Raw genomic sequence first — 24,407 nt, 5'->3', positions numbered from 1 at the left:
TAGGTTGTTGTTGTTCTTGTTATTCAGATGTGTCTGATTCTGAGACTCTATGGACATCATCCTTGGGGTTTTCTTGGCAAAGATACTGACTTGGTTTGCCATTTCCTTCTCCAGTGTGCTCCCATTTTACAGATGAGGCAATGGATTAAGTGTCTGTGGTAGGATTTAAACTCAGATCTTCCTGAATTCAAGGTTGGTCTTCTGTCCAGCTGCCTTGGTTATGTTTCCTAAAATAATTGAACCAGAATATGACAGTATTCTCTGAATTGAACAAAATTACTATTTTCCTATTTGGTCCTGGAGACAACAAGGTGCTAATGCAGTATGGGTTGACAGGGTCAGATCTGTGTTTTAGGATGTCAAAATACCAACACATATGTCATTAACAACATTTGGAAGGCATCAGGGCCGGTGTGGTGGAAAGACAGCTGGACTTGGAATCAAAAGGCCCCAGTTCGAATTCCACTGGAACCTTGGACACATCATTTCCCTTATTTTCACCTCAGTTTTCTCAGCTGTAAAAGGAGGGTGTGAGACTGAGACATTTTGTGAAAATAACATTTGTTTGGTTTTTTACAATTACTTTTTCCTGATGTGAGATGTTTTATTCTCACAGTGTTTCCTCTTTGCAAATCTAACATTCTTGCTCCTCCCTCTGACAATATTTTTGAAGTCAAGGACAGAGTTTTGGAAGCTTGGGGTGCTCAAGGACTGGAAGGGAAAAGGAAGAAAGAATTCATCTTCATCTCCTACCTTGCTAGATAGTTGCAAGGGGGAATAAATGATTATAGTACTAAGGAGAGAGTTTGGTTTTGTCAGTGTAATAACAGACCCTCTGGACCCAGGAGGAATGGGGCTTTTGTCCTTTCCCACTAAAGAAGCACAGTCCTGGGTTCAAGTAGACTGGGTTCAGTCAGGATCTTTTCATTATGCCTTATTCTTTTTGCCTCTACCACAGTGCCCTGGGGAAAATCACTTAAAGTTCAGGTTTGGTTAATATCTAAGGTCTCTCCAAAAAGGTGGAGACAGATAATTAATATACATTGTAGACCTGGTAGAGGACAGTTATTTATTTCTTCACTCAAAAAAAAATGCTTAAAACACAAAAGACTCATAAGCACACACTGACAAAGACTTAAACCATGCTAAAGTCACCTGTAACTCCCATTATATGCTCCAAAAGAAGTTGACATTTAAAACATGGAACATTTAAAAGGATTGTTGAGTAGGCACTTCACCTTAAACTCACCTCTGCATTGTCTAGACAACTCCCTCAAGGCCAAAGCAAGTCAGGGCTCTGCTCAACCTCCTGTTAGTGACCATCTTCTGTTTCTAAGAAGCTTTGTAGTAGTTGCACGGGAGAGCTCCCACAGTGCAGCTGGCACCGACTGAAGAGCCCACCAGATCCTGAAGTCCTGAGGAAGTCACTCCTAAAAATTCCATCTCTCATTATTAATGGAACTATAGGGGCTTGAGGACCAGGCTTAGAATCACCAAAACAATACATGTTCTAACAAGTAGCATCAATTGAAAGAGGAACGGAAGAGAATAAGGGACCTGAGGAGAGAAGCCCTCTGCCCCCACTCCTAGAAAGTTCCAGAGAGAGAGTTCCATGCTGCACATTCCAGAAGAAGGATAAAGAATCTAAGAACATAAGTTGTATTTCCCTTTAAGATCCAGAGTGGGTGACTTCCTGGCTAAGTGGCCCTTGTCCCTGCTGCTGCAATGGGAACCAAATGATTGCTGTTTCATCCCAAAGTGCCAAGTACCACAGCTGAGCCCCAGTCCCTAAAGGTAGTTAGGGGTCTCAGCACATGTTCCGGTACAGGCCCATCCCTATACACTCTCCAGGAGGCGCACTCCATCACCACCCCTGATGTGTCAGGAAGTAGCCAGGACACTGGGCTGCTATTTTGGAGAGTGGTGAAGCCAGCCTGAGAGTTATGAGGACAACAGTTTAGAATAAGACGGTTAGAGTTTTGGGTGAGGGTGTGTTCTGGGTTGTCATGTCCAAGAAGGGATTTAGTTTAGACACGCATGGAGACTTTGGCCTTGAGCCCCAGAAGTTTATTTCCCAAAGTAAAGTGAGAACAGGAAAGTGAAGAGTCTGGGACCTCCTCTCTTTTGCTGTGTCTCCTTTCCCCTGCAATGTGAGCAAGAACTTGTAGCATAATGGGAGCTGAAAGGAATTTACTGACTGGAACCTGCATATCAGGTGAATCCTGGGGAGCTAAAACTGAAGGGAAAACAAAGTATTTCAAAAGAACAGCTTTAATTTCACCCTCCCCCCTCCCCATCAAGTCACCTTGAACTGATTTTGTATATACTTATATGTAAACATCTTCTCTTCCATAATAGGATGGACCTTGAAGGCAGAGCCTGTTTCATTTTTGTCTTTATATCTTCATCACCGGGCATAGAAACATAGTAGGTGCAACAGCAATGCATATGTACATCGCATTTACCATTACTCATACTAAGTAGTGTGTTAGACTTACACTTCTCAATGCATGCAAGCAAACTTTATTAAGCAAGTTAATGTGCAAACAATATCCTCCTCCCCCAAGGACAAACCACCAACCTGATTCTCAGAGCTTCTGATATGCTTCTTTTATACTGACCCATGCCCAGCCAGAGGCCATGTATATCACTCTGAAGTGGTCATCTGGTAAATCTCTCTACAACATCACTACTCTCAAGTGAAAATGGGCTTCTTGAGTTTCTTGAAGAGAACATAGGAGTCAGTCTTAGTCACCCCCTAGGAATGGGCTGATGGCTGGGGTCTCAGCTGGGTTTTTTATACTTTTGGCTATAGGTGTTCTTAAGCAGTTTACCATATAATTTGGTAGTTTACTACATGAACTACTGATAAAGTTGTTCATATATTTTTTTTTTACTAGTGGCTTGTCTTATCAAAGAATCCATATACGTTTAGCTATGGTTTAAGAATACATACATGTTAGGGGCGGCTAGGTGGCGCAGTGGATAAAGCACCGGCCCTGGATTCAGGAGGACCTGAGTTCGGATCCGGCCTCAGACACTTGACACTTGCTAGCTGTGTGACCCTGGGCAAGTCACTTAACCCCAATTGCCTCACCAAAAAAAAAAAATACATACATGTTGTTTACTACATCTTAGCACACAGGTGCTTGTCTTATGGTTGAAAAAAAAAAAACAACTCGCTTAAAACAACTTACTTGGGGGCAGCTAGGTGGCACAGTGGATAGAGCACCAGCCTTGGAGTCAGGGTGACCTGAGTTCAAATCTGTCCTCAGACATTTGACACTCAGTAGCTGTGTGACTCTGAGCAAGTTACTTAATCCTTATTGCCTCACAAAATCAAATAAAAACAAAAAAAATGTACTCAAAATAGAACAAAATGGAAACTTAAAATGGAATTAGTTATGCCAAGTTGACAAACATATCTTCTATCTCACTAATGTACTAAAACTTATTCTCATTGTATGTGCTTAATAAACTCTTGCTGATTGATTGATTGGCCTCCTTGCTAGTGCCCCCTATGCAGCATGTACTAGTACAGAGTATACAACAAGGAAAGACTGAAACATCAGATTTTGTGGAGTTTAGCGTCTCTGAATCATGGGCAGCTGAGCTGACCTCTGAGTTTCTGTTATGGAAAAATATTTTGGGGGCTGAAAGCTGGGGAAGATCATCCTTTTAGCATAGAAAACCCAAAGGAAGGTTAGTTAGAAGGCCCAAGTAAAGACTAGAATGGAATAGGACTCAGAAGAGACTAAAAAATTGAAAGACACATGGGGGAAGGAAATATTTCTCATTAAAATATTGTTTGTCAGATATATAAACATCTAATTATGCAATTTGAATAACCTTACTTTATACTTTAGGAAAAATAGACTTTTAATCTAATTACAGCTACTTATGGAAGACTGATCAATTTTCTTCCACATGTCATTCTCAGGCAAAGAGAAGCCAAGCCAACATTTCAAACATGATTAAAGTGAAAAGGATTGGCTAAATTAGGGGACCAGTGTCAAAAGCACCTGCTATGCTGTGTGCTAACACCTTCCTCCTTTCAGATAAGAATTCTAAAGTGAAGGATCACTCAGGCTCTTTAACCAAAGATTTGAACAGACCACAGGATCAGCTGTGTATACCCCAAGTCATATAGAAAGATACCTATATAACCCAGTCAGACTGTAAGGGGAGAGGTGTCAGACCTGAACTATCCCAGAACTCCCAGAACTATCATTATTACTAAAGGGTCAAAGCAAAGGCATCCAGATCTAGAAGGCAGAGTATCTAAATGAGGATCAGAAGGCTAGGGTTCTAGTCCCAGTTAATTGGCTATGTGATTCTGGGCAAGCAACTTCTTATGGGGGGGGGGTTTGGAAAGAGAGTAGACCTCAGTTTCCTCCTCTGTAAAATGTGAAATTCGAACTAGATGATCAGTAAGATTTCTTCTAGCATTAAAACTATAAAAGTTAATGGTGGGGGGCAGCTAGGTGGCACAGTGGATAAAGCACCGGCCCTGGATTCAGGAGGTCCTGAGTTCAAATCCGGCCTCAGACACTTGACACTTACTAGCTGCGTGACCCTGGACAAGTCACTTAACCCTCATCGCCCCACCAAAAAAAAAAAATCTAAAAGTTAATGGTGGATTTACAATAAAACTCCAAATAATAATAAACTGACCATCACTGGCTTTCAAATGGGTTGTTTCACTAAAACCCGAAACAAAATCCCAAATCTCTGAAGCATATAAATGATGCTATAGCTGAACTTTATAACACTGGCATTACTCCCCTTGACTCTGAAGTCTAGTGCAAGACTTATTAGCTGGAAGGGGACTTAGAAGCCATCATGTTCAAGATCCCCATTTTATAGATGAAGAAACTGAGGCTGAGAGAGAGATTAGTGACAATCGCTCAGGGTCACACAGCTATTAAAGGTCTGCATTAGGATTTGATCTCAGGCATTCCTGACTCCAAACCCAGTATTCTAACCACTGGAACTATCTAGTGGCCCAAAGTAACTTGTCCAGGGTCACTTCCCCAGAAACTCCAGTGGTATCAAATTCAATTTTAAAAGGAGCCCTATTGAGGCCAAACATTGCCTTAGAAAACCACAAATTAGTATTACCTATGTTGTATTCTATTTTTATTAATTTGTTAAGTGTTCTTAATTGTATTTTAATCTGGTTTAGACCCCACTCCTAAGTTTTCCTCTATACTCTCGCCAGGCTGCTTCAGCAGGATCAAGGCTGCCCAAGGCTAAGGGACAGAGACATCAAGTCCTCCTTCTTCCTCAGTCTATAGCCAGATGATCTCATAAACAAACTCTATTTTCTCCTTTGAAATTTCTAGTTCCTTTACCCAGGGTGACAGTCATGTCCCACCACAAGTCCTCCATTTCCTTGGCACACTCAGGAAACACTAGATAAATCTATCAACCTTCTTCACTTGGACTCTTTGGTCCATTGCTCCACAGGAAGAATGCAATTTCCTTGCCTTAATTTCTATTCCAGTATTAAAACAAGCATCCTGATGTCTAATTGAGGAATGGAAAGAAGGCAGGGAAGAAAAGATATTTCAAATATTTCATGAGCCTGTTTCAATAAATTTTATTTCTGAGGTATTGTGTAACAGTGAAAAAGAATGCTGCATTTGGAGTCAGAGGATCTGGATTTGAATCTCAGCCTTCTCAGTTACTACCTTGGACAAATTCCTGGGTCTCTGTTCTCTTCTGTAAAATGAGGGGGTTGGACCAGGTAACCTCTGAAGTCTACTCTAGCTAAAGGTTTATGAGCTGGGGGCAGCTAGGTGGCACAGTGGATAAAGCACCGGCCTTGGATTCAGGAGGACTTGAATTCAAATTCGGCCTCAGACATTTGACATTGGCTCTGTGACCCTGGGCAAGTCACTTAACCCCTCATTGCCCTGGGGGGGGGAATAAGGTCTATGAGCCTTTGGCCGTCTTCCCTAGCCCCAATGAACCATTTCCTTCTAAAGGCAGGTAGATGGTACAGGAGATAGTGTGTTAAACCTGGAGTTAAAGGAAGATCTGAGTTCAAATTCAGCCTCAGACACTTGACACTTACTAGCTGTGTGACACTGGACAAGTCACTTAACCTTGTTTATCTCAATTTCCTCATCTATAAAATTGGGATAATAATAACTCATACTTTCTAGTTTTATTGGTGAGGACCAAATGAGATATTTGTAAAAAGTTTTGTAAACTCTAATGTAAGCCATTCCACCTTCTTCTCCCCCAGTTTTACAGATGAAGAACTAAAGTCCAAGGATATTATGTGACTTCCCCAAAGTCACTCAGTAGTAAACTTCCGAGGTAGGATTTGAACCCAGGTCCTCTGACTCAGAAGCCAATTCTCTTTCTGCTATACCTCATTGCCATTATGGATTGTTGTTGTCATTTTTTTCACTCATATCTAATTTTTCATGACTCCATTTGGGGTTTTCTTGGCAAAGATAATGGAGTGGTCTGCCATTTCCTTCTCCAGCTCATTTTACAGGTGAGAAAACTGAGGCAAACAGGATTAAGTGATTTGTCCAGGGTCATTCAAGTAGTGAGCTTTTGAGGCCAAGAAGATGAGTCTTCCTTACTCCAGGCCCAGTGCTCTATCCACTGCACTACCCAGCGTCCCCTTTGCCATTCTGGGTTACATTTAGGAAATTGTACCATGTTTCAATGACCTCGAACCTGAAATAAAAGCCCATCTTTTTTCACTATTTTAAAAAACTTTTTACTTTACTACTGCACGCAGATTACCTTTGACTAGTTTCACTATTCTTCTGGTGGGTGCGAAGTATATGGATTACTATAGTCTTCAAAGGTTTAGTTGATGGTCATCCAAAGAATAATGTTGAACAATTGCCTGGTAGGTGTGAGCAGGGCACAGCATGTTGACAAAGTGTCTGGGAGATATAGTATAAAAGATGGTATCAAAAAAGTGTGTGACCTCCTTCAGCAGAGTAGGTGAGCCAGATGTGAAGCAAGGGTGAGGAACCCCTAAGGTACAGACAATGTGCTCCATTGGTATCCACACAATGCCCTACTGTAATCCTACTATGTGCAGATTACTGAGCTGTCATATACCTGCTGTGTAGGTGCTGTGGGGAATACAGAGGCAGAAGACATGGTCTCTGCCACTCTTTGTTTGAGAGGCAGTTGGGGTTAAGTGACTTGCCCAAGGTCATACAGCTAGTAAGTCTCTGAGTTAGGATTTGAACTCAGGTCTTCCTGACTGTGGGGGTGGAGGAAGCCGTATGCTTTATCCACTGCACCACCTAGCTGCCATGTCTCTGATACTCTCAAATAGCTAACATATGTTCCCTCACATGCACCAGCCAGCCTTAGGAGACAGTGAGTAATTAGGGGCTAAATTGTGTGGCCTCCACTGTAAACTACTTGAAGAGGAGGGGAGATCAATGAGAGCTAGTTAGAGTGGTTAAAAGAGCGTCTCTGGAAGGGGGTGGGAATTGAATTGGGTCCTAATAAATGTCTGTGGAATCTAATTGAAATTTAATCTCAGGGTAGAATTCGGAAAGGGCCTGAGAGAAGAAGAGAGGACATGGAGAAGGGTAGGGAGAGAGAAAGGGAGGGGCAATAAAGGCCTCGAGGTGTAACACAGCAAAGGCCTCAGGAGAGACCCCCAATTTATTTCCTAAGTCATAGAGAGCTGTGTCCTCCCAGCAGAGTGGTCTTCACACCCTGTGCTCCCCCAACCAACACCATAGATCATTCAGATATCCAAGTCTTGAGTTCATTTATTTTAATTTTATTGCTGCCCTTTGTTTTTTACACTAGACATTTCCCAATATAATGTTTCCTCCCCTCTTCCTTGCCTTCCTTCCAACCCTCTTCCTTTGTCTCAAAGCAAAACAATTAGGCAAAAGCAAGTTGACATAGCAACTACATCTGAGATGGTTTGCAGTATTTAGCAACTGAAGTCCCCTACCTCTCTACTGAGAGGAGGAGGGATGTTTCATAATTTCTTCTCCAAACCAATATTGTCCCTGTGTTTAACACAAGTTCAGCAGTAGTGAGGCATGCTCTCAAGAGTTAAGAGTTTGGTGTAATTATCTGCTAGGGGAATCTTTAATGGGCAAGGCCCAATTATGAAATGGAACTTAATTAATTCTTGAAATGTATCTGGTTATGTAAGTCCTGGGCTTCAGTTTTACTGGTTGTGTTTTGAAGCACCCCTTTCTCCTTGTGAGGAAGTGACTGGGAATAAGGCTAAGAAAACGTTTTTTTATAAAGTGAATCTGGGTATCGAGCAAGTTGGCTGCACATCAAGGAATGCTGGGAAGGTATTTGGATTGAGCAGCCCCAATTTACCATCTAGATGATGAAATAATTGCCATAAAACTGATGTTTATGAGTGAGTCTCTCATATAGATGGATCACAAAATGCCTTGCCTGCCTAATGATACAGGTGGGAAATTAAATAGTAGATTCAAAGTTAGCAATAAATAATGCCTAATAACAGGTCGTTGCTCTCCCAGCATGGAGACAAATCATTGCTAAAGCTCTTGGTGGGATATACCAAGGTTTTATAGTTGGCACATCTGCATGACAGTTCATTTGCCAATAAAGTGAATTACTGTGAATCTCTGGTGGAGGAGGACAAACCATTCTGGAAGGTAAATGGAGCCCAGGTGTTTCAGTTCTTCCCTCAAATGTGAAGTTTAGACAATGACTTAACTCTATTTTTTCAAGAGCAAAGTGAATATAGGGTTACTTGTTCTCATAAAAAGGGGGAAGTTGCAAAGAAAGAAGAGTGTTTGAGGTCAGCCTGAAGGAAAGTGTAAAAAGGAGGGGGAGGCAGATGGTGTCTCTGGGTAGCTCAGTATTGTGGATTGAGCAGAGGATCTGGAGTCAAAGAAGCTGCTTTCGAATTCCAGCTCTGCTACTTACTGTCTATTTGGGCAAGTCACTTCCCTTGGCTGGGCCTAAAATCCCTCCAAATATAAACTGAGGGGCTTGGCCTAGGTGATTCTCAAAGAGGGGGTTCAGGACACAGGTCTATTTTCGAGAGTCAGTGAACTTAGATGGGGAAAAAAAATTCCATCTTTACTTTCACTAACCTTTGGTTTTCTTTGTAATTCTATGTATTTTGTTTTATGAATTTAAAAATATTCTGAGAGGGGGGTACATAGATTTCATCAAATGGGTCCATGACACAAAAAAGATTAGCAACCCCTCCCTGTTCTATGATCTCACTTCCAAATCAAAGCCTATGAGAATAGCAGAAAAGGATACAGGATTGAAAACCAGAAAACCTGAATTCAAATCCAGCCTCAGACACTTGACACTCACTAGCTGTGTGACTCTGGGCAAGTCATTTAACCCTCATTGCCCCGCAAAAAAACCAAAAACAAAATATGTGCAGAGGCCAATGCCTATCACTGCCACCTTCCTTGAGTACACATTGGTGAGTTCTGATTCCTAGCCTCATCTTCATTATTGATTTATTATGAAATTATCTTTGCTCCTCATGCCCTCTTTTAATTAAAATGGCAAGTGTATCCATTTTCCAAAGGACTATACTCATGCTGTACCATCCAATCCTACTCCCAGTCTTTACAAGCACTTTTAAAATGGTAGCTCACAGGGAATGTTTTAAAATTGTGCAGCTATTACCTAGATTCATACTCCATATTTCACGGAATCATAGATCTCAAAGCTTGGAAGCCTAAGAGATCAGAGAGATCAACTAGTCTAGTCTCCTGCATTCAGCAAGCAGAGGAGTCTTTAGAAACATTTTCAGATGCAGAGAGGAAGCATCTGTATGGCAGGATAGTGGAAAGAGTTTTGGACTTGCTTAAAGAGGCTTGGGTTCAAATCCTACCCCCCCATACTTCCTTGTGTCTGATCATGGGTGGCAACCTCACCTGGCCTCAGTTTCCTCCTCTGTAAAATGGGAATATCTTCCTACTGCCCTCACAATTCTTTTGAGTTTCAAAAGACATCATGAATATAAATTACTTGGCAAACTTTAAAGCACTATTTAAATGTCAAATATTGTTATTATTCTGATGAGGTAACTTATTAGCTATTATATAATAGTTCTCAGCAGGAGCAATGCAGATAGGGGCAGGGCGAGGGAAACAGGAGAGTGGTCCCTAGAACCCTAGGCTTTTTTCCTTCTAAGGTACTGTTTCTTCCTCTATTCCAAATTATATACTGTTAAGAATGCTATATATAGCTGAGGTCAGGAGCCTCTACTCCTCCTTGTTAGGCTCTATTCTTCTCCTCTACCACCTGGGGTAATCATAGTGAGTAGGTGAAGAGGAATAGAGAGGAAAGCAATCCAAGGCAATATGCATACCATGGAGGGTACGTAATAAAATGATGGAATACAACCCAAGTTGGTTACCTCTCAGGCTTGTGGCCGGGATCAAATGAGATGATAATTGTAAAGCACTTAGCACAGTGCCTGGAACATAGTAAGTGCTATATAAATGTTAGCTATTGGCTGTGTGACCCTGGGCAAGTCACTTAATCTGTTTGCCTCAAATTCCTCATCTATAAAATGGGGGTAGTAACAACATCTATTCCCAAGGGCTGTTATGAGGATCACATTAGATAATAATTGTAAAACACTTACCACAGTACCTGGAACATAAGAAGAGCTACATAAATGTTAGTTACCATCATCATCATTAATTATTACAGTGGGAAGAACACTGGATTTCAGAGTCAGAGATCCTGAAATTGAAACTTCCCAGGTTAGAGGTGTGGTGGTAAATATTTAACAATTGGCTCCATGGGAGAAAAAAATATATGCAAGAGACGCTTTTTTTTTTTTGAGGCAATCTGGGGTTAAATGTCTTGTCCAGAGTCACACAGCTAGTAAGGGTCTCAGGTCATATTTGAACTCAGGTCCTGCTGACTCTAGGCCCTGCATTCTATCCATTGCACCACCTAGCTTTCCTCAGACATACTTTTAAGGTTAATCTGCATTAGTAACATTTTCTCTAAGACTTTTTTTTTTTTTGGTGAGGCAATTGGTGTTAAGTGACTTGCCTAGGGTCACACAGCTAGTAAGTGTTAAGTGTCTGAGGTCAAATTTGAACTCAGGTCCTCCTGACTCCAGGGCCTGTGCTCTATCCACTGCACCAGCTAGCTGCCCCTTTGACTTTCTTAAATCTAGAAAACCAACAAAAAAACAAATCAAGCCCCAATTTGTAGCCTTTGCTGATTTTGAAAGTGTAAATATTTATACTGAAAGTTTACTAACAGGCTTTCTAAAGCCAGTATGAGTCAGTTTCAATACACCACTGTTCCTGAGCCTCAGTTTCCTCGACTGTCAAATGGAGTAGTTGGACTAGATGATCTGGGAGATCCCTTTTAGCTCTAAATCTATGATTCTACCATGTAATGAGCAAGTACATCTCTGAGGCCCAGATTGAATAATCTGTGAATATATATGAAGTGTGCTGGTTATGTCACATATAGAAATGGCAGCAATTATCATCCTACTCATTTAGCTGCCATGAGATGGCTTGACTAGCCTCAGGCATGCTGTCACTTTATGGATCGGGAAAAGCTGCAATTTGTCATAGATGTGTCTGCTACTGACCTCTACTGGATAGATACAGAATTCTATCACCATGAATTATTAGGGCCAGAAGGTCCTAATTTAAAAGGCTTTTTGTTCTTAAAGTGGAGACTGTGGACTTATTTTCTTTTTCTTTTTTTTTTTTAAATAAAAGCATTTTATTGACTTATTTTCTTTTTTAAAAAATCTTGATGACTGTATTTCAGTATAATTGGCTTCCTTTATAACCCTAGGTATTTTATTTTATGCATTTAAGAACATTATTCTGAGAAGGACTCCATAGGGTTTACCAAGCTATGAAAGGGGTCTATGATAAAAAAGAAAAAAGAAAAGAAAAAAAAAGAAAAGGAAAGGGAAAAAAAGAAAAAAAAAGAAAAAAGTTAACAACCTCTGATGGTCTGAATCTCACACTTACAGAGAAACCGAGGCCCCCAAGTAGGAGGTGACTTGTCTAAACCTACACAGTGAGCTACTTCTCTGGCTTCTAGTAAACCTAGGTTCCCTAATTGTCTGGGCATCAAAGCTAGGATGTTTTAAAAGAATAATCCCTGCCCTTCTGAACAAAAAAGAAAAATTTCTTTGGGTCTCTACAAGGCAGTGTCCTCTAGCTTCTATTAACTGAATCGAAGACTTGACCATTAGGAAAAACTTACTGATTTAGTCCACCAGGATTTGGGCCATATCACAACAGTAGCTCATATGCATAGATTTTCACAACAACCCAAGAATGAAAGGACTATAAGTGGGTCATTCTTCCCATTTTATAGATGTGGAAAATGAGGTTCAGAGATGTTGAAGTATTTTGCCCAAAGTCTCACAACTAAATAATTACAATAGCAGGATTTACTCATATCTTCTGACTCCAAAGATGAATATGCTTCTTGCTATACTCATGTATGTGGGGCAGCTGGCAGCACAGTGCCAGGCTAGGAGCTGGGGAGACTCATCTTCCTGAGTTCAAATCTGCCTTCAGACACTTCCTATCTGTATGACTCTGGGCAAGTCAATCAACCTTATCTGCCTCAGTTTCCTCACCTGTAAAATGAGCTGGAGAAGGAAATGGTGAACTGCTCCAGTATCTTTGCTGAGAAAATCCCAAATGAGGTCACGAAGAGTCCAACATGACTGAACAACAGCAATAAAAACAACAAAGTCCTCCTGTGTATCTCTATGGAGCCATTGGACTGGACTAGTAGTCAGGAGACCCAGGCTCTGGTCCTTGATTTGTCACTAGTTTGGCCCATTAATGCAGCTTAGGGGAGTCTTATGCATGGATGGGATTCCCAGTGGATGTCAGGTGTTGAAAGAATGGCTTAGAGAGTGCTTAGAGTTCTGCTGAGGACAGTATGCTGTCACACTCAAATAGAAATGGGGCCACTAAATTGTACATAAGGGATCCTTGCCAGCTGCATATTGACTTAGGAAACCACATATTAACATTATCTATGTTCTATTGTATTTTTATTTGTTTTGTTAACATTTTTCAATTCTCCTCTAATCTGGGTGGCATTAGGTAGGTGGTGACAGAGCATTTGACACTTCCTGTGTATGGACATCTGGATTTGAATCCTGCCTCTGACATTTACATGCTGTATAAAACTGGTGAAGTCACTATGGTGAAGTCTCTGGGTCTTAATTTCCTTATCTGTAAAATGAGACCAGATGATCTCTGAGTCCCTTTTAGCTCTAAATCTGTAGCATCAACAATGGCAACTTTTCCCAGGGTACCATCCCTGCTTTCCATAATCTATCTCCAGTCTTACTTATCCCTAGATTTACTTCTATTTCCTTTCACCTTCCTTTCCCTTCAGCCAGACTGAGGGACTCATTCTCAACCCCCATATCCCTGGCCCATTTTCCAACATGTCATGTCCTGACTCATCTTTGAGGCTTTTGTTCATATGGTTCTTTATGTCTGGAATAATAATCATGACAGCTCCCATGTTTACAGAGCTTATTTAGTGGAAAGAGCACTGGAGTTAGCCAAAGAAAGCTGGGGTTCAGGTCTCAGATCTTAAATTCCTAATTATGTGACTATGGACAAATCACTGAACCTCTCTGGTTTCCCCATGGATGAAATAAGGGGATTGGACTCAGTGACCTGTAAGGTCCCATTCAACTTGAAATTATGATTCTGTGATTATTTGGAAAGCTAGGTGGCACAGGGAATAGAGCGGATAGAGTGCCAGGCTTGGAGTCAGGAAGACTTGAGTTCAAATATGGCCTCAGACACTTACAAGCGCCACGACCTTGGGTAAGTCACTGAACTCCATTTGCCTCAGTTTCCTCATCCATAAAATGAGTTGGAAAAGGAAATGGCAAACCACTTCAGTCTCTTTGCCCAGAAAACCCCAAATGGGGTCACCAAGAGTCAAACATGACTAGATTTCTGGCATCTAGACTCCTAGTTATGTAGTTGCTTAAATTTAACTGGGCTCTTAGTAAGGATTTGTGGTACGATGGAAAGAATTCTGGATTTGGATTCAGAGGACCTGGGTACACATCCTGGCTCTGCTACTTATTATCTCTGACCTTGGGCAAGTCACTTATTAACCTATTTGGTCCCAGTTTCTTCCTCCGTAAAAATGAAGGGGTTGGAGTCGATAACCCTAAAGTCCCTTTGAGTTCAAAGGCTATGCTCCCATAATTTTGAGCCACAGAGATTTCCTAAGCACAGTATGAGGGAGGCTCGTCCCTGAGCTCGGAGACACTGGAATGAAAACTGAGGAGCTGATGAATAGAAACAAGATGTTTCCTTCCCATGGGAGAGCTGCCCGATCCTCCTCCCCAGAGCTCTCTCTCGGAGGTGGTCAGAATGCCTCCTTCTCTATGAGGGACTCTAGAAGAGCTTTCTTTTCTCCAAAAGGTCTCCTGCCTGACCTTACCTGCCTTTCAGCTATCCCACCACCATAAAATCCTCTTTGCGATTTTTTTTGTTTTGTCTTAAAAAATCAGGACCCCTCATCCCTTTAAGAGGCATTGCCAGAGGGAAAAAATGAGATGAGTTGTGAGTATCATCTAATAGCATTTTACAAATATTATCTGACTTGAGCTTTGAAACAACCCTGGGAAGCAGGTCCTACCTTTCCCAGACTTAGCTCATGTTATTCCTCTCAATGCCCTCTACACTCAAGGTAGGATGGACTACTCTCTTCTCCCTTCCCTTCATCACCCATTGCATTTCATCTCTGGCTTCTTGTCTTGGATCATGCCATTCCCTTTATGGGGAACTGTCCTCAGTGCCTCTCTTCATTCATTGAACTCTTACCCATCCTTTCAGGTAACTAAATGCTACCTCCTATAGGGAGCCTTTTCCATCCCCCAGTAAGTAAGGCTTTCCCTCTCTGATCTGACGCTGGACTTGTTTTGTACCTCTCCAATGTGCTAATCAGAGAAGCGGCTTGACATCGTGGATATAGATGCAGACCTCAGAGATGGGAAGACCCACTTCTGGCATATACTGGCTGTGGGACCCCAGGCGAATCTGTCAGCCTCCCAGCAGCCCAGGCAACTCTCTTAGACCAAAATTTCAGAGCAAGTGCCGACCTGCACTGGAAGAGAATTTCTTTACAACAATGAAATAATGAGGTTGGTCCCCCTAAAAATGTGCTTGTTATGTAGTGTGTGTTTGTACTTTTTCAATCTATTTGACTTCAAGCCCTATTAGGGAAGGGGCAGATGTTTTAACTAAGCCTTCTATCTCCTTACAGCCTAGCACTTAGTACATCAGAGCATAATAAACATTTCTTCAATTAGATTTAATTTTTTCTGGGGGGGGATGAGGCAATTGGGGTTAAGTGACTTGCTCAGGGTCACACAGCTAGTGAGTGTCAAGTGTCTGAGGCAGAATTTGAACTCAGGTCCTCCTGAATCCAGGGCCGGTGCTTTATCCACTGCACCACCTAGCTGCCCTCTCTTCAAGTAGATTTAAGGTAAAGCATCCAATCCAATAAAACTAGCCTGTCTTCCAGCTTCCCCATAAAATGAGAATCCTGGCCCATTGAATAGCCCAACACTACTTTTTGAAAACCACAAAGAATGTTCCCTACTAATCACACCAAGCTCTCTAGAATTGTTCTCCTGTTCTTCTTAGTAGGGGAAAAACTACCCTCAACGTATTCTTAGGTCTTGTGTCAGCTAAAGGAGAAATATAAATCTAAGACTTGTCAACCAGAGGTTGAGAAAATAGGAAGAGAAATAGGTACAAATGTCTAAAAGGGTGGGAATGAGCAGTAACCCCACCCCTCCACCAGGTTTCCCAAGCTTGACATATCCAACACCATATTCATCAAAAGATCATAGATGTAGAGTTAGAAGAGGCCCAAAACACCCTTCAATCCAACCCCTTCATTTTACAGATGAGGAAACTGGGGCCCAGAGAAGTTTAAGTGATTTGCCCTGGTGAGTCAGGATTTGAATCCAAGTCTTCCTGACTTTGAACTCAGCACTCTCTAGGCAGCAAGGTGTCTTAGCGGATAGAGTGCTAGGTGCTTAATAACACTAGGTGTTATTAACAAGCACTAGGTATTTGTCTGGCCTACAGCTGCCTCCTTCTTTCTCACCCTCAAAAAACAGATGAGGGGTTGTCAGTATTTGAAAGGACTATGGTTGGATAATAGATTCATAGCTGGAAGGAAACTCAGAGGGCCTCTAGCACTCATTCTACACACGAGAAAAAAGCAGCTCGCAGCAGTTGTTTCCTGGGGTTACAAAAGGAGTAAGTATTAAAGCAGAAATTTGAACCTAGGTTCCTCTGTCTCCACTGTACCACACTGTCTCTCATGAACATAAAAGAAAAAAAAGTGGCAGATGGGGTTCACTTTTTTTCGGAGAGAGATAAGACAGAGGTGCTGTGGAGAAGGCAAACTGAAAAAGCGAGAGTAAAGGGTGGCTTAGTGGGCCTCCCTCCACTTCCCGCATCTCTCTGGAGGATCCCCAGGAGAAGGGACTGATAGCATCTTCTCCTCTCTAATCCCTTTGCTTTTGTCTGTCAAAGTAAGAACACAGCTGGAACCGCTGCCAGATAGTGATCGCTCTTGTAGGCGGTGAGGAAGGCCAGGAGGACTCTTGCGTGATTAGGGGAGGGGCGCTGGACACCCCTTTGGCTTCTTCATTTTTCCACAGGGGTGCAGTGACCTGTTCAGACTCTGCAGGAGGGTTCTTTTTAGGGCAGCAGGGGGGCTGATGCTGTTAACTGGGGAAATAAACAGGCAAGAGGTAGAGAAAACGCCCTCTGCTTCCACATGGCTCAGCTGCCTTCCTCTTGCAATCCTGAATGTGTGGTGACATGCTCAAGGAGGCAACAGGCACAGGGCAGGGTTCAGAGCCTTTGGCATCAGGGGCACCCCCCTCAGAATTGTTGGCTCTAAAATCCGCGCTGAAATCCAGCTTTAGCTTTCAAAGGCGTCAGCGATTTGGCTCGCGTGGCCACTGATTTCCGAGTGGGGAAATTGTCTTCTCTTTAAATAGGTCTATTATAGTATGGAAGTTGTGATTCCGAGACTGAATGATGGGAAGTGGGGAGGGGTTGTCTCCCGATCGAGGTCTCCTTGCCTCAACTCTCTCCCTACTCCTGCTCATCTTTTACATGGCTTGTCGAGTCATTTTTCTTAAGCATCGATCTGATCATGTGATTCTGCTGGTCAGTTTTTAAAGTCCTTCACAACTGTGCTTCAACCTATATTTCTTTTTCTTTTCTTTTCTTTTTTTTTTTTTAGTGAGGCAATTGGGGTTAAGTGACTTGCCCAGGATCACACAGCTAGTGTCAAGTGTCTGAGGCCGGATTTGAACTCAGGTACTCCTGACTCCAGGGCTGGTGCTCTATCCACTGCGCCATCTAGCTGCCCCTTCAACCTATATTTCTAACCTCCTTGTACATCCCTCATCCTTCCTCACTCGGCAATTCAGCCAAACTGACCTCTCCGCTCCTCATGTCCAGTGCTCTATCGCCATGCCTTTTCACTGGAAGCCCTCAATACCTGTAATGCACTCCCTTTTTACCTCTCTTACACAAAGTCCCTCTCCTAATCTCCCAACTGATTGTACCTTCCCTCCTTGTATTTTAACAACTTTGTTTATATCTGTATTTATTAACTTTACATTTATATGTATATATACATATGTGTATGTATAGATATGTACACATATTTGTCTCCTCCATGAAAATGAACTTTTTTATTTTTAAAATTATATTATATATTTTTTGTGGGGCAATGAGGGTTAAGTGACTTGCCCAGGGTCACACAGCCAGTAAATGTCAAGTGGCTGAGGCTGGATTTGAACTCAGGTCCTCCTGAATCCAGGGCCAATGCTTTTTCCACTGTGCCACCTAGCTGTCCCTAAAATGAATTGTTAACATGGATTGTTTCATTCTTTATACTTGTATCCTTACTACCCAGTACAGTGCCTGGCATATAGTAGGTACTTAATAAACACTTGTTGATTAAACAATTCATCCCTAATTATACTAAGTAAACAGACCCATGTGGAAACACATGTGAGTTGTCCAAGATCACAAACCTAGAGTGGCAGGGATAGGACCCAAATTCCCATCTCTTAACTAGTACTTCTTTCACTAGACTTGGAATTTTATTTCTGTGAGCACGTAACAGTCATGACATATGCCCAGCAGTAATAAAAATGACAACAATAATCATGTACTTATAGGATGCTTCTAGGCTTACAGAGTGCTTTTGATCTCAACAACTTAACAACTCAGCCAATGGAAGTATTATATAACACTTTATCATCTTTCAAAATGCTTTCACGTGTTATCTTACCTCACATTATGAGATGGATCAGAGTAGTAGCTCCCTATTGTCTCTAGGATAAAACACAGACTCCTCATTTGGCATTTAAAACCTTTCCCAATCTGGGTCCAGCCTACCTTTCTTGCTTTATGACTCCACTGAGGACACTCTGTGATCCTTCCAAAACAGCCTTCTTGCTGATCTTTATCCATCTCCAAACCTTTGCAAAGGCTGTGCCCCATGCCAGGAATGCAGTTCTTCCTTCTTTTCATCTCTTAAAATCCCCAGTCTCATTCCTTCATGGCTCATGCGGAGCTCATGTGGAGGGTTTTGTTTTGAGCCCTTTTCCCAGTGTTTCCCTCTCTCAAAATTACTTTGCATCTACCCTATATGTACTTCTATAAGTACATTTTGTCTCCAATATATAAACTCCTTGAGGTTAGGGATTATATCTCTATAATTTGGTTTTATATCTCTAGCCTTGCACAGTGCTTGGTACATAATGGGAACTTAATAGTTGATCCATTGATTTTTTAAAATTGCCTTTTTGGTTACATTTTAAATTCCAAACTGTCTTCCTCCCTCTCTCCCCACCCAGCACTAGAGAAGGCCATTACTTGACACAGATATACATATACACCTTTATAAGTATATATTTACATGCATGTATCCATGTATTTACAAACATGGATGCATATCTATGTAAAACCATACTCTGCATACTTCTAGTTATCAGTTCTCTCTGAAGGTGGATAGCATCTTCCTTCATAGGTCCTTGATAGTTGATTTGTGTATTTCTTTTTTTTTTTTTTTTGTGGGGCAATGAGGGTTAAGTGACTTGCCCAGGGTCACAGAGCTAGTGTCAAGTGTCTGAGGCTGGATTCGAACTTAGGTCCTCCTGAATCCAAGGCCAATGCTTTATCCACTGCACCACCTAGCTGCCCCTGATTTGTGTATTTCTAACACTGAGAATAGCTTAGTCATTCACGGTTATTCAATGATTGATTTTATTTTTATTTTATTTATTTTGTGTGGGGGGAAGGCAATGAGGGTTAGGTGACTTGCCCAGAGTCACACAGCTAGTAAGTGTCAAATGTCTGAGGCTGGACTTAAACTCAGGTCCTCCTGAATCCAGGGCTGGGGCTTTATCCACTGGGCCACCTAGCTGCCCCATAATAATTGATTTTAAAGGAAAAAAAAAACCAAACCAGTCCTGAGATCTAGAGACACAAGGGGAGTGAGCTCTCAAACTCATGATACAATCGCTCCAAAAAACATCCAAATAACACCATAGGAAAATGCCTGGAGCAACAAAACTCCCAGAAGAATGTACTGAAATTATCTTCTAACCAAGAACAGCTTGGAAGGTCAGAAGGAGGGAACTTCTGCACTGATACAGGAGTGGAGCCCAACCCCACAGTCACCCTGACACAGATCCAGTCCCAGGAAGACCTCACCAGAGAAGGAGACCCCCCTCCCCCCCCACCAGAGCCTCTGAATCAGCTGAAGCGCCAGTGTCATCTGGAACTAAGCTCACAGTCTGGTGAGAGGGCTGAGCCCTGGGTGGGGGGAGACTACAGGGGTCTATGCTGGTGCTGAGGCAGAACTTGGATTTTTCACCCCTGCTGAGAACCAGGAGGTAGGCTTGAGTAGCAGTGACCCAGGTTGGGGAGGGGCACAGGCTCGTCAGAGCTAACAACCACAACACACAAAGCTGGTTGATTAGCAAGTTGGTCTGGGGTCATCTAGGACCAGGGAACAGGCCAGGCAAGTGAAGAACCTGATCCTCCTTAAATCATATCACCTGGGACTTCTTAAGCTTGGGATACTGCAGCCTGGAAACAGTGCCTGACTTTAAAGAGCTAAAATCAAGTAAAAGAAAGGCAAGATGAGCAGACAGAGAAAGGTGAGGACCATAGAAAGTTTCTTTAGTGACAAGGAAGATCGAGATGCACCCTCAGAGGACAATGTCAACCTCAGGGCCTCTATATCTTAAGCTTCCAAGAAAAATATGAATTGATCTCAGGCCATAGAGGTGCTCAAAAAGGACTTTGAAGATAAAGTTAGAGAAGTAGAGGAAAAAATGGAAAGAGAAATGAGGGTGATGCAGGAAAGACATGAGAAAAAAGTCAACAGCTTGAAAAGCCAAATGGAAAAGCTCTCTGATGAAAATAATTGCCTAAGAATTAGGATGGAACAAATGGAAGCCAGTGACTTTATGAGAAACCAAGACACAATAAAGCAAATCCAAATGAATTAAAAAAACAGAGGGCAAGGTGAAATACCTTCTGGGAAAAACTGCTAACCTGGAAAATAGGTCCAGGAGAGATAATTTGAAAATTGTTGGTCTACCTGAAAACCATGATCAAGGATAGAGACACAAGGGTATGAACCCAGGGTCACGCAGCAGGTTAATGACAGAGCCAAGACAAGAAGCCAAGGCCCGTGATCTGGATCTGGAAATCCTTCCCTTACTCCATTGTCTAATCAGTCATCAGGTCCTGTTGTTCCTCCTTCAGAGTATCTCCCACAGTCATCTCATCCTTTCCATTCCCACAGCCACCACCCCAGTCCAGGCCCTCATTACCTCAAACCAAGAATTATTGCAACAGCCTCCGATCTAGTCTTCTCGACTGTACATTCTCCTCCTTTAAATCTATCCTGAACACATGCTTCCCTTTCCTCAGGTCATTCCCCATTCCCAGTGGGATAAAACTCCCACTCCTTAGCCTAGCATTCAAAGCTCTCTCTCTGAATGAAGTCTGTCATGATCTTACTCTTCCAACTTGATCTTCCATTACTCCAAAACAGAGACCCCCCCTCCAGTTCCAATAAGACTCATGTTCTCAAATGAGGTCCAGACAGGAGAATGGATTTGCCTGCAATTGCATAGCAATTCTGTGCCAGAGATGGGACAAGAATCTGGGTATTTTGACTCCGAGTACATCTCTAATTCCACTAACTCAAAGACTTGAGTCTTCAGTCACATACAGACTTGTTTGTATGCCTTAGGCCAATCCATTCTATTATATTTCCTTGGAATTCCCCACCCCATCCACTCATTCCTAGCACACTGTGTTCAGAGTCCTTGCCAAGTTGACCAAAACTGGGTAGAGGTTCCAAATGGAAGGGATATTAAAGCCAATACATGGAAGGAATACTGAGTCTGGAAGCAGAGGACCTAAGTTTGAATCCCAGCTCCATTGCTTACTGTTTGCACAACGTTGGGCAAGTCATGCAGCTTCTATGGGCCTCAGTTTCTCTATCTGTAAAACATGGCATTGGATAAGATGACCTTTGAGATGCCTTCTAGCTTGAACTCTATGATCCTTAGGAAAAGAAATCATCCCAGAAAAGCTAGGGGTGTGTGTGGTGTGTGTGGTGTGTGTGTGTATACAGGGATAAGATAAGAAAATCTCATTACTCTTTTCATTTTCTGCTGTCTCCAAAGGTAGCTGTCTCATGTAGCAGGCCCAGGAAAGGGCATGAGTATATCTGTATGTTTGTTTACAAGTGGAGTATTTCCCTCAGCTTGTATTTGTTTAGCGGTTAAGATTTAGACATCTCCTACACAAAGCTCCCCCACCACACCATACACATACCAGCCAAATTACTTACTTTCCAAACATCAGTCACTGAGGCGATGGCTCTTTAGAATAGCCAATAATTCTTGTAGACCATCAAGATATTAGGTACTGCCCCCTGACTGACAACCTCACTCCAAAGTGATTGCTCCCTCTCCTGAAATCCCATAATGTGGATTTGCCTGGCTCTTCTTCTGGCAATTGGTGGCATAGAGCCAGCAGCACTTTTCTATCATTTGTTTGTTTTGTTTTTTCGCAGGGCAATGAGGGTTAAGTGACCTGCCCAGGGTCACATAGCTAGCAAGTGTCAAGTTTCTGAGTCTGGATTTGAACTCAGGTCCTCCTGAATCCACGGCTGGTGCTTTATCCATTGCACCACCTAGCTGCCCCTCTATCGGTGGGCTTTGTTTTTTTTTAAAGTTTGACCAGTATTTTTCTTCTGCCACTTTTGAGCCTTACAGTGAAGTGAGTTATCCAAGGTCCCAAGGGGAGCAAATATTAGGATCAGAATTTGAACTACATGTCTTCGACCCTAATTTAGTGCTCTTTCTAACATGCAAACACACTCCCCTGATTCCATCTCCTGTCTCTATGCCTTTTCATTGACTGTCCCTCATGTCTGGGACTTACTCACTCCTTATCTTTGCCTCACAAAAACTTCTTACTTCTTTCAAGACTCAGTTCTATCATCACCTTCTACATGTAACCCTTTCTGCTCCCCCTACTGGCAATAATAACTAGTGCCTTTCCTTCCTAGCTACCTTGTGTTTATCCTGTATTTATCCTTTATATACTCCTGTAGGTACGGCAATTTGTCAGAAGAGGCCCAGATGTCTCAAATGAATCAATCAAATTAAACTTTGATTTGAAATCAATAAAAAGAAATCAAATCAAATAAATTAAGGTAAGGATAAGCCCTTAGTCAATTAGAAAGGATCGTGGGGGCTTTGGGCCATTGAATGAAAGCAGATGCCTGACAGACAGGAAATATCTTGTGATAATCTAGAAAAACAAAACCAAACCAAACCCCAGACATGCCTCTGGATTCATGCAAGACATTTCTGAATCCCAAAGACCACTGCATCTAATAGCCACTTGACTTGCCTGCTGCTGGTTCTGTTTGTCCAGCAACCTCTCATTGCTCTTCTCCCTCCTGCCCTTGATCTTAGGACTTTCTCAAGACTTCTTCACTTTGGAAAGTACACTTTTTTCAAACTTATCAACATGTCTTTTTCTTTTCTTTTTTAAAGTTATTTATTTACAATTATGTTAAACATGATTAGTCATGTTGTGAAAGAACAATCAGAACAAAAGGTAAAAACCACAGAAAGAAAAAAACAACACCAAATAAAGTGAAAATAGTATGCTTCTATTTGCATTCAGACTCCATAGTTCTTTTTCTGGATGTAAAAAGCATTTTCCATCATGAGTCCTTTGGAATTGTCTTGGATCACTGTATTGCTGAGAAAAGCTAATTCTAACACAGTTGATCATCTCACAATATGTACTGTGTACAATGTTCTCCTAGTTCTGCTTACTTCATTCATCATCAGTTCATGTAAGTCTTCCCAGGTTTTTCCAATTCATCCACATTTCATCAGTCCTCTTTGGATCTACTCCTTTGGCTAATTTTTAAAAAGGGAAGGTGATTGATGTGTTTTGTTTTTATATCACAGTCATTTCCAGATATATCTTTTATTCCTTATTTTTACTGAACCTTAGAATTGTAAGTCTAGACTCAACAACCCAACCAACCCAATCTGGGCATCCCTCAGGCCACCAGGAGCCACAAGAAGTTTCTGGGTCAGTTACAAATAGCATTCTAAAGAAAGCCAACACTACAATCTCAAATTAAGCTTTATGTGTTTCTAATTCTTTTGTTTTTGAAATCTACTTCCCTCAAAGATTAGCATTTATTCTTTCAGATGAGTTGTTCAGATGGGGACCAAATTCTTTAAGTCCCTATTCAACCTGCAACAAAGGCTTTTCATATGTTACTGATCAATCAAGCATCTATTGAGCATCAACTATGTGCTAGGAGCTAAGTGCTAAGCACTGGGGATACAAAGATAAAAGACAAACAGTTCTTGCCCTCAAGGAGCTTATATTTCAACAGGGGAGATGATGTGCACATATGTGTATGGATATCTACAAAACATATACAAAGCATACATCAGTTAACTTTGGAGGAGAAGGCACTAGTAGCCAGGAAGAACTAGGAAAGGCTTCATGCAAAAGTTGGTATTTGAGTTGAGTTTTCAGGGAAGACAAGTGTTCCAAGAGGTGGAGATGAAGAGCGAGAGCATTTCTCTGCATGGAGGACAGCCTGTACAGAAGACAGAGAGTTTTATGAGTGTGTGAAGAACAGAAGGTAGGTGAGCATTGTTGGTGGAACTGCAGTACACTATCTCTGTAGAAAGGGTACTGAATCAGGAAGGAACAGTAAGCTGATCAGCATGATTGAACCATAAAGGGCATGGATGGGAAGAAGGTCTTTGAAAGGTAGGA

This window comes from Dromiciops gliroides, chromosome 2 (assembly GCF_019393635.1).
Source record: "Dromiciops gliroides isolate mDroGli1 chromosome 2, mDroGli1.pri, whole genome shotgun sequence".
Classification (NCBI taxonomy): domain Eukaryota; kingdom Metazoa; phylum Chordata; class Mammalia; order Microbiotheria; family Microbiotheriidae; genus Dromiciops; species Dromiciops gliroides.
The sequence above is the reverse complement of the archived record's forward strand: the minus strand, read 5'-3'. Positions refer to the sequence as shown.